A 6885-nucleotide genomic window follows, 5' to 3' on the forward strand; every position below is an offset into this window, starting at 1 on the left:
AGTTGGTTTGCTACTCAAGGACAACCGCAAGTTGTAGACTAGGCACAAGGGAAATTCCACTCTGACTTCATAATATATAGCTATCTCCATTTTATCACTTGGGGAGTCTTTTCTGGGAAGAGCGATGTGGAATTTGCAATGACAACACGCTGTAGGGTATTGAAATCTGACATCTGTATTACAGAGTAGAGATTGACAAAAACATCAACCCTGATTATGCTTATTCTGGCCTCACTACACTGTATAGCCAGCTATCCCTGCCTGCATTTGGTAGAATTTAGAGTCCCATTTTAGATGTAATATTCTTTCCTTTTCCTATCATATGTAAAATCTAGGTAATTATGGAATTACACTCCATGCAGTCAGTGTGCATTCAGCTTTGCTGTGGCCTGCGTAGTCAAGGACTGGCGTATGTGTCTGCAGCTCACCGCTGATCTCACTGGATATGTGTAGATAAATTCCTGAAAGAGCTCCAGATTTCATGCTTTGGTTGGACCCTGGACGGGCCGAAGATAATAAAGAACACAAAGCATGTCAGCGCTTTTCCGAGATTAGGCCTCACAATAGATTTTTGTCCGGTGGAATAGCTCTCCCCATAGTCCCGACATGCTGAGTCTGAAAGACAGGCCCACTGCACCCCAGCCCACTGCTGCTACGAGGGCCAGACAGCAGCCAGTGTGAAAGGGCTATTTCAGTGTGAATTACCCCAGATGTGGTTGGACCACTGGAGTTCCTTCCTGTCATCTCGTCCTAACCCGCTTACCCATCGACCTACCTGCAGGTTCACCTCGACAGGGAGCGAGGAGGCATCTCACTGAATATTGCAAAGTGCCTGTTACCGTATCAGTCCGAGCTCTCTGGTTACTGAATCTAAAACGACTGAATTTTCGACCGAGAGGAACAAGGCTGTCTACCGGTGGAGTCTGTGTAGATGCACACAAACAAGGCTTGAGAGGAATTCAGCTGCAGTCACTTAAGAGATAACTTGGCATGACATGGCATGGTGAACCGGACCGTCGTTAAGCCTGATGTCATACACCCGTAAGTAATTCGAGTTCAGCCGTGGCCAGAAGGTGACTATGTTTGAAAATGTCTTTGTTTGAGTTATGTGGTCAGTAGAGAAGAGATGTTTTCCCTTAATGGAGCACTATATTGTAGTAGATGAATCAAGGACACATCCTTTTCTGTAGCGTGTTGATGTATGGTCTGTCTGTGTGAAATATTACACATGCGGTGTCCGGTTTCGTTACAGTGTGGTTTGTGTGGAGGCCTGGCCGCTGGGTTTAGTCGTAGAGGTGAAGGCGTCTCCACTATGTCACGCTCCCCTGTTCTGACCGTCATGAGGTATGATGTCAGAGGTTCCTGCGGTGTTTCGGGTTTGCCACCGAAACCTGAGTCATCCAGATTTCTGAGCTTCACCTGTTTCCATAATAGCATTTCTAAAACAAGATGGAAGATTTCACTTTTGAAATGTCAAGCCATTTAAAAAGGGAATGAGAAAATGAACCTGGGTTGAAAAGGGTTTTAGATGTGGAAACTGAACAAATGCGGTTCACACGTGACATTTACAAAGGCGTTTCAAAGATCCTACTGCATACTGTGGCTGTGGAGTTGGAGAAGCAGATTTGGCTTACAGTTATCTGTAGGATCTTCTGGCATGGTAAACATTTGCTCCGCTAGTTTATTGATAAAATGACAACATCAAAGCTATAGTGAATCTGGAGCCTCTAGGAAATGGTGGACAGATCGATGCTTAAATTAATCAGACATTTCCACTGCTCTTTTTCTCCTGCATGGTTTTCCCCTTCCAGCCCCAAAGGTCAGAGGCATGATCCTGGAAGACGAGGGGAAAAATACAGAATAAACTGTAATATCCTTCCCCTGTGTAATGTCTGAAACGTTGACATTTCGCACACTGTGGACTCAACTATGGTCTCTGTTTTAACAGCTAGCCTATAATGTCAAGCAGACAACCAGTTAATTGACTTGTTTTGTCCTTCTTTTAGCTGTGAATTGGTTTCTGGTGACATATCGGCCTGCTTCGTTCTAACTCTAAGCCTATATGACCAAACCCTTGTTTGGAATCTGTTAATCTCCAGCTGTTTCTCGTGCCTTCTTTAGAGTTGTTGAGATAAAGGGATAGTGTGGCCTTCTAAATGGCCTTCTGTAACTTTCTGAAATACTTGGTATTTAAAAAAAAAAAAAAAAAAAAGAAGTCTAACCAAGCATTCCTCACTAGTCCCATTAGTGTTGTTTTGAGGCAAAAAACAAACTTTTTTAAATATCTGAAACACGTGATATATCTACAATGACAGATTAGGACTTCACTTATCCACATTGCAACCTAATCCCCATCAGCATGTATTTTGGGTACACATCTTAGCGAGCTATAGCCTATCTTCACTGCACGGACGTCAGGTAAGTTGCTATCTTATCTACATTGCAACCTTATTTACGGTTTCCCTAGCACTCAATTTGCTGGCTTGCTTGATAGATTGCTAGCTATCCGGCACGCTAGCTAGCTACTAGTATACTACCTAGCCATAGAGGCTGTCAAGCCCATAGGTAACGTTAGCTAGCCAGCAGTCAGAGAGGAAAAAGTTAAATTGACCAGCTAGCTAGTTAGCTAACGTTACACATTTGAGACGAGGCATTCTTACTTCTTTCGTGGCTAACATGTTGGACGCCTACTCACCTATTCGCCACATGTTGGATGCCTATGTTACACTCCATTGACTTATGCTAACAATGTTAGCTATCTAAAATATAATCTAATTTGGCCTAGGCAACAGAGAAGACAATCTGCTTCCTGTTTATACCAGTACGCACACGTCATCTTAAATTAGACTGACCATTTTGAACGGGCATGAATCTTAAAAGCTAAATCTTAATATCCACCCGATACAGCATGAATCAGCCGATTTATTTGAGAAAAATCAACACAGGAGGGCACCTGCAGGTTGACATAATCTCGATTCATAGCGTGATACGCAGGGTAGGCCTATTTATTTACGAGCGCTTTTGACAGTGGGTGGGTGGGCCAAACAACCCAGATGTGGACACAGAGTGCTAAACTAGCTAGCGTTCCTACTAGCGAGCTAGCTAGTTCACTAGCGGTAGCTAGCTGAGCGAACTAGCTACAGTTAGCGATAAATAGCGCAACTAGCTGGCGGAACTAGCTAACTAGCAGTACGCAAGTACCGTACATAAGCACCATCCACATGATTCAGGGATCATGGGTCAGTTAGCTAACTACTAGCTACGTGGACACAGGGATGAGGCTGATTTACAAAACTGGACGGCGCTGAGTGGGCGCGCTCCGCATATCGCAATACCACTGCTCGGGCACGCTCGCCTGGAGGCTTGCGGGCAAGCAGGGGAATTACTCAATGCTCGCTGCCCGCGCGCCTCTATGCATTTCATATCAATGATATGAATCGAGATATGTCAACCTTTTGACCTGCTACCAGGTCAGCAGGCGCCCTCCTGTGTGATTTTAATCAACTGATTTACATGGATTTTTCTTGAATAAATCGGCTGATTCATGCTGTATCGGGTGTACCAATCTACAACAGTGTTCATTTTGTAGGACTGCCCCCAACTTAAGATTTTCCTGCTCGACTAGTAGTCCTTAGTTCAAGCGACTAGTTGACTAGTCATTCCCATAGAGCTATAGGTCGTTCCTTTAAAAAAAGTTTGTTTATATTTTATATTATTAGCCACCCAGCATGGCCACTTTATTTAGTCAGGCTAAAGTTAGGCTACTTACGTTATGTTCCAGATCATGTCATGTTTGAGGTAGTTGAATGATAGGCAAATGCTTGCAGAGTTTGTATGTCACCTTCTTGGGGTCATTCTTTATACATTCAAAATTATCCTAATGCTCGGATGATTTCCTGCCTGACAGTCTAATAGCAGCTCCCGAATGGATTTTGAGTTTGTTTTTTACCCTGCAACTAAAAGACTAATGAAAACTTGGTCGATGCACTTGTAAGTTCTGGCAAGTAGTAGTACATTGGCTTTTCCTACGTTAAATGCAATTATTGTTAGTCGCTTTGGATAAAAACGTCAGCAAAATTACTGTAATGTAAGTGTAACTAAGACTCTTTTAGTCGACTTTTGGGGGGCAGCCCTGTAATTTTGACAGCAAATTCTGATTTAGTTTTAGTCATACTCTTTTGACTAAAATGCTTTTAGTCATATTTTAGCCATCTGAATTGTTTTAGTTTTAGTCTAGTTTTAGTTGACTAAATAGCATTAAGATTTTAGTCGACTAAATATACAGTAGATTTGGTCGACTGAAATCGAATGGGTTTGGGTTACATTTCTGTGCATTCTCCCTGCCTGTGTTTGAGTTTTTTCAGCGTGAGCCATGAGTTTCAGCATTTTGATTGGATCACTTCCCAAATCAACCCTCCCTAACATCGTCTCGTGACGATAACTAAATAAAGGTCATTGAATAATTTGGTAATAGTTTTTGTCAACTAAATTAACACCGATCTACAGTCAGATCAATAGTTGGTTCAACTGCTGAAACAGAGCTCAAAATCCTCTCAGTGGAATTTCAAAATAAAAGTCTATGTACACTAAACTAAAACACAAGGTGTTCCACTCAGAATACTATGTTTCCAATCACTAATTCCACTTCAGTCACATTCTTAGGACACCCCAGGTAGACACAGCTGTGTCATGGCAAGTGCATTTTGAACAGGTATAAATCTTGAAGCTAATTCTCATCTACAGTCTGAACAATAGTTCGAGGTCATGATTTGAATGGTGAATTTTAACTGATTCAGTCGCTTTATCTGCTAGATGGATAGGGATGGATATGATTGATCTAGATAGTGCATGATAGAAAGCTCAGAACAAACTAAGAAGCACTTGTGTGATGAACATGATGGCACACTACACTTTGTGGTGTGCAGCTCTGACAGACATGCATCCCTGGCTATGCCTTTGATAAAAGTATTCATTCCACTGCAGATCACATCATACCTCAGAGTACAACTAAGAGGAAATTTATTTTACTAACCTGCTGGCTGTGATTTATTCTTCAATTAAAGTACCTCTCAAAGATCCTTCAAATCCCCAACCGCCGTTCAACCTTGCCTCAGCTTCTTCTCATCGGAGGGCAGTGTATTCCCCTTCCTGTTATTTTATACTGTGAGCCACCATATTATATAGATAGAGTCCCTTTGTGAAAGTGTGCTTGTTTTTTTTCTTCAATTCCCAACCCTTTGACCCCCATTATACCGCAAACTCCACCAAATGCAGTATTTCTAAAAGGGCACCCGGAGGTGAATTGACGGTTTCACGTTTTCTTCAAAACCAATATCCCTTTTCTCCAAACGAAGGGTCAGTAAGGGTGTGTTAGCGTCTTTTGGATAAAACTGATATTTGCTTATGCTTCATTTATTTTTTACAATGCCCCAAATGGAGGCTCCAAAACAACAAATAATGGAACTACAGTACTAAGATCTAGGACACATTCCCCCCTAGTGCTTCCTGTGTGGACAGCCAGTCGTATGCAAATGGAGTTTCCATTACATTTTAATTAACCTTTATTTATAGGTATACAGTAGGAATATGACAATTAAGAACACTTTCCAAAGACGACCTGTGCAATAAAAAACTGTGGGGGGGGTAAAGTTGCATGTAATATTCAGCATCAAACAGAACAACACCATGCATCGATAAAAAAACAACATTCAATCAGTCTGTGTTCAGAGGTAGGAAGGACAGGTTCATTGTCCCATCATCCTACCTCTGTGGGAAAGTATTCACTGTAGCTTATCAATCAATCAATCAATCAATCAAAGTAAGTCAAGTAAATGTTGTTGTTTTTGTCTTGTTCTCTACACAAGACGTGTACAGTCCAAATTGACTAGATTACACACTCGGTCATTTAAGTTTCATTCGGCCCATTCCAAGCTCTGTACACTTGAGAGACTGTGTGGTATGCTGCTTTGGATGGATGGATGGATGGAAACCAGTACATCAAATGTTTGGTCGTATTCCTCGTTCAAGCCTTGTAGCTTTGTGGTTAAGGTCAATGATTACTTTCGTTTGCTCACAGCCACGGCTCCGTGAAGCAGTAGATCTGCAGATTCAGTGTGACAGTGACACGCCGTCTAGCATGTCACGAATGACGGAGATGCTAAAGGATTCTGTAAATAAAATCAAGTTTAATTTCACACAGCAATCGTCAGGGAACCGGGGCCGTGTCATTTTCCCACACTCTGAATGTCTTTACCCATCGCCTTGTTATTGGCGCTGGCATTGCAGAAGGGTGCTCAAACCCGCTCAGTGTAGACAAACGTGGGAATTGTCCGACTGCGCCAAGGTATGTTTTCCCAGCTGCTGGAAGGCCAGGAGAAGACAGAGGCTGTTAAAGAGGACAGAGAGAGGTTCATGACGACAGAGGAAAAGGCCAAAAGCCGGCAAGGCCCCCAGGGCCAGGAGTGACCGCAAATCTCAGCACCCATCTACCAGACTAGAGGTCTAAGATCAGGAACATATGGAGCGATCAGGTAAATACTGTGGAGAGCCTGTTTGTAGTGCTAATAGGCCGGTGGAGGCTATAGGCTAATGACATGCTCTGTGCCACATACTCTTTAATTTCTGGAGAAATGTACTTAAACCAGAACACGAAGGCTGCTATTAAAACCCTCTTTTAGCGTGGTCCTCATAAGCAACCCCCTCATTTGAATGGACAGCAGTGTGCCCCCTCTGCCCCCTGCCTGTCCACTCTGAGGGGGGGGGATTTAACGAGCACTGTTAATGCAAATCAGACGTCGGGAGAGACACCACCACTTCCTGTTTATCCCACTTCAGACCGCACTCCAAGATCCAGCCTACCTCCTTCCTCAGGATCGCTGGGGCGCC

This window comes from Borostomias antarcticus, assembly GCF_949987555.1.
Source record: "Borostomias antarcticus genome assembly, chromosome: 9".
Lineage (NCBI taxonomy): Eukaryota > Metazoa > Chordata > Actinopteri > Stomiiformes > Stomiidae > Borostomias > Borostomias antarcticus.